We start from the raw sequence: 13,230 nt of genomic DNA, 5'->3' as shown, positions 1-13,230 counted from the left end.
CAATCAACAACTCAAAAGATTCATATATACACAAGTTCAGCATGTCTATGCATCCAAATGATTCGTAGATCACAAGATGATATTCATAGATAACATTCACAAAAAGATTCAGATATACACATGTTCAGCATGTTTACGCATCCAAATGATTGAGGGATCACAACCAATATCATCCATGGACAAACTTTAATTACCTAGGGTACATGCTAGTAAATGGTCAAAATGACCCCTAGAATTTTCCAAATTTTCACATGACAGTTATAGTATGAACGTTAAACGTAGAAAAAATTTGAAGGCCGACAGAGGAAGCTCTCGTTCGTCATCAAACATGCATTGTTCCCTCTCGGAACCATGAGCCTTCTAGTGAGTTGCTCCGGCTTGTGAGGAGTGTGTGTCCAAACTTTCGTCAAACAGGCCAATTTTTTTACCACATCATCTTGGTGGCATGACATTATATCAAGAAAGGTTTCATGTTTTTCTGATCATTTTTTAATTTTTTGAAATTAAAATGCCATGGCACTTCATGCATGTGTTCATGCCGTGAGACCAATATGTTTGAAAATTCTTCTAATTTACTGGACATGGAATTAACTCGCACACGAGTACACAAATATGTTTTTTTTTCAAACCGTTATGGCTAGCCGTTGCATGTAGCTGTAGTTCAAATTTGAATTACGGTCATTAAATGGCTAGAAAATCACTTAAATGTCTTTAAAAGGTCAAATGAACCCTGAAATTTTCCAAATTTTCACATGACATTTGTATTAGTGCACGTTAAATGTAGAAAGAAATTTGAAGGTCGTAAGAGGAAGTTATCTCTCGTTCGTCAACAAACATGCATTGTTCCCTCTCGGAACCACGAGCCTTCTAGTGAGTTGCTCCGGTTTGTGAGGGGTGTGTGTCCAAACTTTCGTCAAACAGGCCAATTTTTTTACCACATCATCTTGGTGGCATGACATTACATCAAGCAAGGTTTCATGTTTTTCTGATCATTTTTTTATTTTTTGGAATTTAAATGCCATGGCACTCCATGCATGTGAACATGCTGTGAGACCAATATGTTTGAAAATTCCTTCTAATCTACTGCACATGGAATTCACTCGCACACAAGTACACAAATATGATTTTTTAAACCGTTATGGTTAGCTGTTGCATGTAGATGTAGTTCAAATTTGAAGTACGGTTATTAAATGGCTAGAAAATCACTTAAATGTCTTTAAAAGGTCAAATCAGCCCTGGAATGGAATTTTCCAAATTTTCACATGACAGTTTTATTAGTGCACGTTAAATATAGAAAAAAAATTGAAAGCCGTAAGGGGAAGCTATCTCCCGTTCGTCATAAAACATGCATTGTTCCCTCTCGGAAAACGAGCCTTCTAGTGAGTTGCTTAGGTTTGTGAGGGGAGTGTGTCCAAACTTTCGTCAAACATGTCAATTTTTTACCACATCATCTTGGTGGCATGACATTACATCAAGCAAGGTTTCATGTGTTTCTGATCATTTTTCATTTTTTTTAGAATTAAAATTCCATGGCACTCACTACAAGAAATATGTCAACTTGCGACCATCACTATTGGTCGCTAAATTGTCATTGTTTTTCATTTGCGAACTTTTTGCGACCAAAACTAGATGGTCAAAAGCTAGCCATCGTAAACTGAAATTAACAACCTTCTTTGTGATATGTAAAAGGTCGTTCGTTCCACGACCAAAGTTTTGGTCACTGGCAGCCTCTCCGGGCCACATAGGATCCAACGTGGCAAGCTGACGTGGCTAAGAATCAGCCCGGTCCAATTCGGTGTTTTACATGGGCCAAGCCCAACAAATTCAAGCTTTTTTATTTTCCTATTAATTCTGGTCAGCTACATGGGCCAGGCCCAACATTTTAGCCTTTTTATTTTTGAGGCATGGCCTTTTGTCTAAACAATTTCCTTTTCCTTTTTTATTTAATGTGTCCAGTAGTCAGATGGTTCCCAGTTGTCGGTGTCAGGTTCTGGAGGTTCTAGTTAGTGGGTCCCATTTTTCATGTTCTGGTAACTGGGTCCCATCTATCAGGCTCATATTCTTCATATTTCAACCAGCAGACAAAAATCACACATGATACTACGAATAAGAGCAACCAGATCATGTAATACAATCGCAATCATAGTAATAAGCTCTATCCATGCCAATACATATGACCATGTGTAAAACAGTACTTTACAAGCTCTACAAGTGTAATACAACAGTGCTTTACAAGAAAATGACAACATGTTGGACTCGCCGGGCGACCATAGTCAAATGAACAACATGCCGGACTCGCTGGACGACCATAATCAGGCCTGGGAACAAACAAAACGGCAACATGCCTTCCACGGTCGCCCTGTTACATGAATCAGCAAAGAAGAATCAGAAAAAGTGAGGCAAGTATATTATGAAGAGACCATTCAAGAAAAGGAAACTTATTTATAGAATGATAACACAAATTGAGCTAGTACCATGCTTTTTGTTCTCCAGCTAGTTAAAATGAGATAACTCGTTCATATAAGAAAACAAAGACACAATATGAATACACAGCAGGATTGACAAGTACACAGCAGGATTCAATAATTTTTTAGGATCGCAAGACACCAATATAAGCTAGAATTGACAAGTACACAGCAAGATTCAATTCATCTTACCCATATACAGCAACCAACAGACATCTAACATTTCAGCATGCACATAGAATTTATTTACTTTTTTTTTAGCAAAACCGGCCACTGCCAAACAGAATGTCCTTTCATTTGATAAATAAAAATAGCAGGCCAAAGAAAGGCAAGCGTACAACAGACACATTACTGATGAGCAAGATAATAGAGGTCAGCACACAAGTCATATCATATATTCTGTTAATCTTTAACACATCATATAGAATTTTGAGCTTGACAGTCGTCGGTCTAACCATATCACGCAAGCAACGGCATACAAACTAATTAGCAGTACTATATATGATGCAGCATACGGACAGAATTTCTACCTTGTTATCATCAGGGGGCAACAGGGGGTGGCGGATGATTTCGATCAGCTCCGGGTCAGCTGCCATCACCACAAACTCAAGAGTCTCGGTAGCTGGGGAAAACAGAAAACGGAGATTAAAAATCATAGGAACTGAAATTAGCAGGACCGACCAAAGCGCGCAGCTAGGGACTGATCACCTTCAAGGCAGAACAATGAATTTAATAGTTTTAGTCAAAGTCATAAGCATGCACATATAAACATACATACGAATTGAACCAGAATCCATATATGTCTCTACACTTAATTGCAGGTTCTATCCAACTTGCACTTGGAAAGAGTACAACCTGGTTTACTAGCAGCCAAACAAAAGATTCAGGTTCTGGGCTTGGTGCATGAATCCTACTATCGTAGACAGACAGAGAGGAAAGAGTTGAGCAGGAGAAAGAATTCATTCATCTTTATTGTTCCAGTAGCAGGAGGTACAGCTTGGCTACAGTTTTAGAAAGGACTCTTGAGTTTGCTCGAACCAAAAAGAAAAAACAGTGATGCATATTTGTTCATAGATATAAGAAACTGAAGATCCAACTAGATTCAGTCGAAGCTTCAGCAAGCTGCACATACGTACAATTTTTTGACTTGTTTGTGATGAGCAAATTAAAGTTGGCCCCTGTGATTTCAGGAAGCCAAAGAAAGGCAGGCGTACAACACATGACAAGTAAATAAATTTTCATAACAAGATAAACCTGAAGGATAAAGCCTAAGATTTCACCCACCCCAAACATCAGTATTTGGTGGTACAATGAAAGAGCACTTCAGCCTAATATCTTTCTGCTCTATGATTTTGGTTTCAGCTATTTACTAATGAAACAGAATAATAAGTATTAACCAGTTCAAACAAGCACCTCACTAACACAAGAAGTGTTGCCAACAATTCAACCTACTTCATGCCGAGATTGATGTGCTCATGGATACCGAAGCAAAGCATCCAGTGTCGCTGAGGTTCCTCCTGAGCAGCTTGTACTCCTTCAAATTCAGGCCACTCTCCAGCAGCTACATCGCATTCTCACCCCTGATAGTTACGTAGCATGAAATCTTCTCATTACGCCTGGTACCGAACGACCTGACAATGTACCTCGCTGCAATAGCACAATATCGTTCCTATTAGGACCACCAATATTAACCACAATTGACATGCCCACCTGGACCAAGTCGGATTTAAGAAACTCACCCTTGGATAACACCGGTGACTGTCCGCTCAGCTGCTCCAGCACCTATCAAATTAACAACAATGTAGTTAACATACATCATTTGTTCATCAAGTGGTTTCAAAAAATTAAACAGTGGCAACTAAAAGCTTAACAAACATCAAACTCACTAGGCAAATTAAATTACTACAGTACACTAGTGCAGAATGACTGAAGTCATCATAAGAACTTGGCAGTACCTTCAAAGTACATGAAGACACTGTCCTTTCGGCGCCATGGCTTACGCTGTCTCACAATGACAGACGGCATGACTTTCTTCCCCAGGTGTGGCTTTCCCTTCTTGACATTGGCCATAACCATGTCATTAACGCAGGCAGAAGGGAGCCTGTTCAGGCGCCCCTTGATTACCTTCACAGAAATGATGTAGAGGTTCTCGGCACCAGTGTTATTAGCGCAGTTGAGAGTGGCTGCCACCGACAGACCAAGCGATATTCGGAACTTGTTACCAGCGGAACCTCCGGGCCCTGCAGTTCAAGAACAACCATTGTACTGAACAGCTGCATCTAATTCAGTTTGGAGCTCAATCCTGAGTAGGGCCATAAAAAGAGATCAATCATTCCAGACCAAATAATTAATATCAAGGCAAGGCGCAGGTGCAATCCTAGCATGTTCTTGGGATCCTCTTGGAACTACGATCTAATCAACCATATGATACAATGGCAAGGAATGTATCCCGCTAGGTAGAATACAATTCTGGAACCAGGATTTTGCATCGCCTAATTAAACAGTGAAGTAGAGTAGTACTATTTCATCAGATATATCAGGATTAAACAAGTCCCAAGAGCAGAGCACATGGCAGCTGTCCCATGCCGCACCGAACGGCGCTCATCGGCTTCTCTCGAATCTCATCAACTCGAGGGGAGATGCATGCACCTGCACCAGCAGACACAACCAACCTTCCGGAGTCCAGGGCGCAGGGGATCGAGCGGGGAGGCGCTGGCGATCTAGCCAGGCAGGGGCGCGCTAAACGCCCTTGACCCCACGCGTGTGAGTGCGCTTGGTGCCATCCACCCGATGAGGGCGGTGCTCGATGCAGGGGGACTTGATGCATTCGACTCCTCCTGGCGTCAGGAGGACGTCGCCAACAGGCGGCGTGGAGATGAGGAGCGAGTGGATGCAGGGGTGGAAGACAGAAGGCAGCGGCTAAAATCGATCGATCTCCAGAAATCAGGCCTCCGGCCGGTTCAGATAACCAAGAATTACTAGGCAGGGGGTCGCGGACGGCACGTGCCGGGGCCGCCGAGGGTGAAGAAGGAGGACACGGCCGGCTTGGCATGGACGATGACGAGCTCCACAGGGGCCCCGGTGCCGGCCGTCTCCGCAACGTAAATCACAGCCCACTCGAGCGCGCGGTAGCTGTGGTCGCTGTCGTCCACGCCGACCAGCAACCCCGTCTTGCTCCTCCCCTCCTCCACGGACTTGCGTGGCTTTTCGCGCAGAAGAATAACAAAACCCTAACACGAGGCGGGCGAGGAGCGCGCGGATCCCGCGGCAGACGTGCGCGGGCTCGACGCGGTCGAAGGGCGGGAAGTCGAAGTCGGCGAGCAGCGGGTTGCTGTTGCTGTCGGCATCCGCCATGGCGTCAGAGGCGGCGGTGGAGTAGGCGGAGCAGGCGGTGGTGGCGGAAGGGAGGATGGCTAGGGCTGGGGGAGGACGGGGGAGGAGGGGGCGATGCTAGCTAGGTGAGAGAGCTTGCGTGTCGATCTGGATCGGGGAGAAGGAGGCGGCGGCGCGTGTTCTCGGGGAGGAAGGGGAGGCGACGAGTGGTTGGGCAGGGTTCGCGAGGACGAGAAGTGGTTTGGTCCAGTGGTTTTTCTTTTTCTCCTTTTCTTTACATGGATGGATGGATGGACGTGGGATCGCTAGCAATGGATGGTAGGATGCTAGCCATGTCATCGATCCTTGCCACAAATGGTTCCACCAATCAGAATCAACCTTATGTGATTGTGTTTTTTCTTTTGTTTCTTTTATATTTTTACCCTCTTATTTCGGATAAACACTCAACATATTAGCCTCATGCTGTATGTTTAAATGACCCAATATTGTGCACATATGTGTATCTTGGGATTTCAAACAATGATGATTTTGTGGTTTTCATTTGCATTGTACACAAAAATCATTTACCATTTTTCGAGTGCCCAAAATGACTTTTTTTGTGAAGAACCTACCATATATTTGTTGCAAAATTGTACCAAATCAATTTTATAAAATACTAGAACATATTTAATGCACAATTGACCAAATGGTTAGGTGTCAAAAGTTTCGATCCACCTCTTGTGAAAAAGACAAATTTCCACCGATTCAGTAGGAAGCGGGTCAAATTTGAACTGCACCTGCCTTATGGTTTGCTCTTTATTTATTTTCAAAAATCATTTCTAGGTACATAAGTATCTATTTAATCAGAGAAACATCAAAAAAATTTAAGATTCAACCACTAGCTAGGAACGGTCATGCCCGCCGTTTTGACCGCATTTTGAAACGGGCATGAAAAATTCAAAAAAAATCAGAATTTTGGAAAATCTTCGCATTGTGTCATTATATGTGGCCAAGTTCCAAGGAAAAATAATGAACTTGTAATACGGTAATTATTTTAAAAAAGTGCTCTCAGAAATGAGCTATCATGTTTGGAGATCAATGGCTTTCAAGCCAAATGATCAATCTTATGGCCACATTCATGGCATAATTTGTTCATATGATCTCATATTGTGCACAAGGGTGCATATTGGAATGGCAAACAATGTTGCCTAAGGAAGTTTCCATTTTTTTTGTGAAGAACCTACCAAATAATTGTTGAAAAATTGGACCAAATCAATTTTCTAAAATACTAGGCCATATTTAATGCACAATTGACCAAATGGTTCGGTGTCAAAAGCTTTTATCCACCTTTCGTGAAAAAGACAAATTTATGCCGATTCTATTGGAAGCGGGTCAAATTTGAACTGCAGCTGCCTCATAGTTTGCTGTTTATTTGTCCCAAAAATCATATTTAGGTACAAAAGTATCTATTTAATCAGAGAAACACCACAGGTTTTCCAAGATTCAACAACTAGGTAGGAACGGTCATGCCCGCCGTTTTGACCGCATTTTGAAACGGGCATGAAAAATTCAAATAATGGAAAACCTTTGCATTGTGTCATTATATGTGGCCAAGTTCACCGGAAAAATAATAAACTTGTAATACGACAATTATTTTAAAAAAATGTTTTCAAAAACGAGCTATCATGTGTGGAGATCAATGGCTTTCAAGTCAAATAATCAATATTATGGCCATATTCATGGCATAGTTTGTTCAAATGATCTCATATTGTGCACAAGTGTGCATATTGGAATGGCAAACAATGTTGCCTAAGGAAGTTTTCATTTTCTTTGGACGAAAAAATCATTTTCCATTTTTCGAGCACCCAAAATGAGGTTTTCGTGAAGAACCTACCATATACTTGTTGCAAAATTGGACCTAATCAAATTTCTAAAATACTAGGCCATATTTAATGCACAATTGACCAAATAATTGGGTGTCAAAAGCTTTTGATCCACCTCTCATGAAAAAGATAAATTTCCGCATATTCATTTTCCATTTTTCGAGTTCCCAAAATGAGTTTTTTTGTGAAGAACCTAACAAATATTTGTTGTAAAAAGAACTTCTCCATTTTTTCAAAAATATTAGACCACATTTTATGAACAATTTTTTGTACACTAGAAACATTTTTTATAGATATTAAACGGTTTTTAGTTACATCATTAACATTTTTAATAAATATTTTTATGTCTAATATTTTGGCACATGTCTACATTTTTTAAGACACGTTGTATATCATGTTTATATATGTTTAACTTTTTTCAAATACATGATTAACATATTTTCATATATTCTCAACAAAAAAACATTTTTTCATACAGACATTTTGATGTCTATATTTGTTTTTATACATTGTACATTTTTGTAACATATAAAACGTTGTTGATATTGGTTAGAATAATTTAAATACGTGATTAACATTTTTAGATAATCTTGTATATATATATATATATATATATATATATATATATATATATATATAGGGATTGACTAATCGTCACCCTCGATGAGGAATAGTTATTCTTCACCCACCTCTATTTTAACATCTGTGCACCGTAATTTTACGTTTTGTAAATTTTGTCTTATTTTAGACATAAAAAGAGAATGTAAGAAAACTTATATTCGTCATAAAATATATTTTATGTTACCTAAAATTACAAATGTAAAAACATAGTGTAAAATGTACATAAAATACAACTTTTGACCTATATTTTTTTGTTATGCGAAATTTTATGCAGTAAATCAATATGAATGTAACTATGTGTATTTCAAATGTAATTTATTTATGAAATGATTGTAAGATTAATTCGGGTGAAGAATAACTTATTCTGTAACCTGGTTGATGAATAGTAACACTATATATATAGTAAAATTTCCATATATACGTACCGATGACTATTTTTGCATCATGAAACCTGTTTTTATACATATCTAATATTATTTATGACTATCATTTTTATATGCATGAAACTTTTGAAATACACAGATTTAGTTTTTTAAACACGTGATTACATTTTTTGAAATATGTATTAGCATTAACTTTTTTAATTACACATTTAGTTTTCTAATTGCTAAACTATATAGCAAGATTCACGAAGGAGTTCATTATTTTCCTATTCTTATAATTTTATATTGGTTAATTGATTTCGAGATTTTTCTATGAGGAAAAACCTTTTTAGAGTTATACAATGGAAAACTTGTTTTTTAGACAATAATGAAAACTTTTTTTTCAGATAACTGACCATCCTTACCAAATGGTAATAATGAAAAACTTGTTATTTTCATTTTTCATTGGGCCAAATATATGTTGTTTAGTAATATGAGGGCATCCCACATTTCTTCCTTGATGGGCCATGGCCTAAATGGCACACATATTTTTTTTAAAGGAGGTGGCCTCGTCCCACCGAGGCCCAAGCCCACCTTGAGCGACACGTTAAGTACCAATGCATCCACGTTCACAACCTTATGACCATTTAAATTGGTCGTAATCAGGTAGAAATAAGGTCGTCGACCACTCTTGTCTGCTTTATGACCATTTGGTGTAAGGCAATTTCAGGGTTTGAGCCTTCCAAGCGAATGGCCATGGATTTACGACCAATTCAGCCGTGGTCACTGAGAGAAGGTCACAAGTTGACATATTTTTTATAGTGACTCCATGCATGTGTCCATGCCATGAGACCAATATGTTTGAAATTCCTTCTAATTTACTGCAAAGGGAGTTAATTCACACACAAGTACACAAATATGATTTTTCAAACCGTTATGGTTAGCCGTTGCATGTAGATGTAGTTAAAATTTGGATTGCGGTCATTAAATGGCTAGAAAATCACTTAAATGTCTTTAAAAGGTCAAATGACCCCTGAAATTTTCCAATTTTTCACATGACATTTGTATTAGTGCACGTAAATAACACATAGAAATTTTTTTTAAGGCCGTAAGAGGAAGCTATTTCCCGTTCCTCATCAAACATGCATTGTTCCCTCTCGGAACGACGAGCCTTCTAGTGAGTTGCTCCGGTTTATGATGGGGGTGTGTCCAAACTTTCGTCGAACAGGCCAATTTTTTTACCAGATCATCTTGGTGACATGACATTACATCAAGCAAGGTTTCATATTTTCTGATCATTTTTAGAATTTTTGGAATTAAAATGCCACGGCACTCCATGCATGCACTACTAGGGAAAACCTTATACACAGAGTCTTAGCAGTAGCGCGGTATAGGAAAAGACGCTACTGCTAATTAGCAGTAGCGCGTGAACAAAACAGGCGCTACTCCTACTCACTTAGCAGTATTGCAACTCAGTGGAACCACACTGCTACTAAAATTGACCGACAGTTTCCGCCACCCTAGGTTTAGCAGTAGCGCGCTCTTGGTAACTGCGCTACTGGTAAAGTAATAGTAGTAGCACGCTTTTTTTGGGTGGCGCTACTGCTAATTTTGAAACTGGCCACATGGCGGGCCCCGCTTAGTAGTAGCGCTTGTGCCATAAGCGCGTTGCTGCTATGTCATTAGCAGTAGCGCGGTTTACAACCAGCTCTACTGCTAAGCCGCAACATATACCACCTTTTCCCCCTCCCATTCCCCCATCCTCTCTTCCTCACTTTCCCCTACCTCCCACCTCCTCTCTCCCTCACTTTGCTTCTTCCTCACTACTTCTCCCCCCATTGTTCTCCTTCTTCTACCTACCTTTCTCTCTCTTTATTACTCCTAGCTAACTGCACCACCTCAATTAATGCATCTCCTTTCTCTTTTTCCTTTCCCCTCCTCTAGTTGAAGTTGTCTCCTCCCAAACTAGCTAGCTAGGTAGATGCAGCATTTAGTGAAGTGACCTATGTACCCCCTAACTAGATCTAGTCTTGTCAAGAAGAGCTTTGTCCACTTTTGATCTCCCTACAACATCATCGTCTCCATCGTGTGCTCGATCTCGAGATAGGTGATTAAAAATTTATGCTTTTACAAGAATGGAAATATGTGTATGTGCGTCCGATATGACATAATCGGGTGATATGATGGAAATCGTGTGTGTGGAATGAGTTGATGCCGAAATGTGCTTGTGAGTTGCCTATATTTTGCCGAAATGTCGATTTATTTCCGTTTCGGCGAATTCCGGGCAAACTCTAGATCTGTATGTCCTATTTTTAGGGAAGGTCATGCTGAATTTTTGTATGACTTTGATGCATGCACGCATTTTTTAATCAATTTGTTTATTATTATCATGCATGCGTTCATGATGGTCAATGGAACGATGGTGGACTGGTGGTAGCGGTCGGTAGTGCAGGACATGAAAGAAAATAACCTGACAGAGGTTTTATGTCCGTGTCGAAGATGCAAAGGAATAGTTTGGCTCGACCCCTATGACGATGGTCGTGTCGAAGTGCACCTGCTCATGACTGGTTTCATGGATGGCTATACTTGGTGGATAATTGAAGATGAGGATGATGATGTTGAGGACGCCGACGGGGCAGGCAATGACGACACGGGGCAAAACAAAGAGATGAATGATAATGGTGGTGGGAAGAGGCCGGACATGGCAGCGGAGAAGGGGCCGGACATGGCGGCGTGGAAGGGGCCGGACATGGCGGCGGAGAGAACATGGACTCCACGCTGCAGAGTTCGTCGGTACTAAGTTCAATCATGCAGGACCCTCATCCTCAAGCACTGCTTCGTAAGGAGACGAGTACTGAGAGAGCTTGTTCTAGAGAGGAGGCCAAGGTGCAACAACTGGTGGTAGACTCGAGCACTCCATTGTATGATGGTTGCAATCCTGAGGTGATCCGCTTGAGTTTCACGCTCCAACTCCTGAAGACGAAGGCTAAAAACAAATGGACCGACACTAGCCTCGATGAGCATCTCAAGTACCTAAAGGATGTTCTTCCCGCGGGGAATCTATGTCCTACTAGTGTGGATGAGTTCAAGAAGATCGTGTGCCCTCTTGATTTTCCGCACATTAGATACCATGCATGCATCAACGATTGCATAATTTATCGGAAGGAGCACGCGAAAAAAACAAGCTGTCCGGTGTGCAATGCTTCTCGATGCAAGAAGGCCAGGATGAAATCTCCCAGAAAGTTGTATGGTACTTACCGATCACTCCCCGTCTCCAGCGATATTTCGTAGATCCAAGGAAGCAAAGCTCATGCGTTGGCACGCAGAGAGGAAGAAGCCCGACGATGGAGATGATCTGAAGCTGAGACACGTCAAGGATGGAAGCCAGTGGAGAGCGTTGAACGGCGAATATCGCTATTCCGAATGTGATGCAAGGAACATCATGCTCGGCGCGTGTACCGATGGCATGAATCCGTTTGGCAACCAGAACACAAACCATAGCACATGGCCCGTGTTTGTATGGATGTACAACCTCCCCCTAGTTGTGCATGAAGTCGAAGTACATTCACATGAGCATGCTGATTCTAGGGCCGAAACAACCAGGAAATAATATTAATATGTATCTGGGGCTACTTCAAGAGGAGTTAGACACGTTATGGAAAACACCGGCCAAGACATGGGACGCCATCAAAGGCGAGTATTTCTACATGAGAGCCGCGCTGATCACGACGGTGCACGACTATCTCGGTGACAGATATGTCACAGGCCAGGTGTGCCATGGACATTGCGGATGCACGCGGTGCATGGATGATACAACGTCTCAGTAGCTAATGTCAAGAAAAGATGGCGGGTCTGGGAAAATCGTGTACATGGGGCATTGAAGATGGCTCAAGAAGGACGACCCATGGAGAAACCATGGAGATCTATTCAATGGTCATGCTGAGCATCGAGGTCCTCCACGTAAGCGGAGCGGCACCGAAATTGATGAGCTGTTGAAAAACTGGGAATAGTCCCCCGCGCCGAGAAAGACGATGAAAAAGGCATCGGAGCCGCTGCTGAAGGTATGGAAGACGAGGTCTGTGTTCTGGACATGGAGTACTGGCACAAACTCGACACACCTGATTGCCTTGATCAAATGCATATCTGTAAGAATGTCCTTGAGAGCTTGCTCGCGACACTGATGAACATGCCGGATAAGACCAAGGATGGGCCGAAGGCAAGAAAAGACATGCAAGATTTCAAAATCAGGGAACATCTGCACATGGCGCTCCGTATAAAGTCAGACGAGACAGAGACGGAGACAGAGGCGCGGGAGAAGAAGGGGAAAAAGTAAAGGAAGAGTATTATTGCCCCCTTCTTGCTTCACCTTAAGTCCGGCTGAGATCGATCACTTCTTTAAGTGCCTTACCGAAGTCAAAGTTAGTTCCGGTTACTATGGCAAGATAAGCAGATATCTAGACATGAACAAGAAAAGGTTTAGCAGGATGAAGTCCCATGACTGTCGTGTGATGATGACGCAGATACTACCTATTGCCCTTAGATGGATAATGGACAAGCACGCCCGTGACACGCTTATTGGTCTCTGCA

At 41.4% G+C, this 13,230-nt stretch overlaps 1 long non-coding RNA gene across 2 annotated transcripts; it reads right to left on the bottom strand.

Annotated features, from left to right (window-relative positions):
- Positions 1–2,126: 2,126 nt before the first annotated feature.
- On the bottom strand, positions 2,127–6,041 carry LOC123052706 (uncharacterized). 2 transcript variants are annotated; one of them, XR_006424982.1, is made up of 5 exons: positions 4,421–6,041; positions 4,205–4,247; positions 3,918–4,112; positions 2,996–3,087; positions 2,127–2,359 (listed from the first exon to the last, which is right to left on the bottom strand). It is a non-coding gene; the product is annotated as an uncharacterized lncRNA (long non-coding RNA). The 2 variants fall into 2 exon arrangements; XR_006424981.1 differs by having other exon boundaries at positions 3,879–4,112; positions 4,421–6,040.
- Positions 6,042–13,230: the final 7,189 nt, after the last annotated feature.

This window comes from Triticum aestivum, chromosome 2D, assembly GCF_018294505.1.
Source record: "Triticum aestivum cultivar Chinese Spring chromosome 2D, IWGSC CS RefSeq v2.1, whole genome shotgun sequence".
NCBI classification, from domain to species: domain Eukaryota; kingdom Viridiplantae; phylum Streptophyta; class Magnoliopsida; order Poales; family Poaceae; genus Triticum; species Triticum aestivum.
Note: the sequence above shows the minus strand (reverse complement) of the source record. Positions and strands in the feature narration are given on the sequence as shown.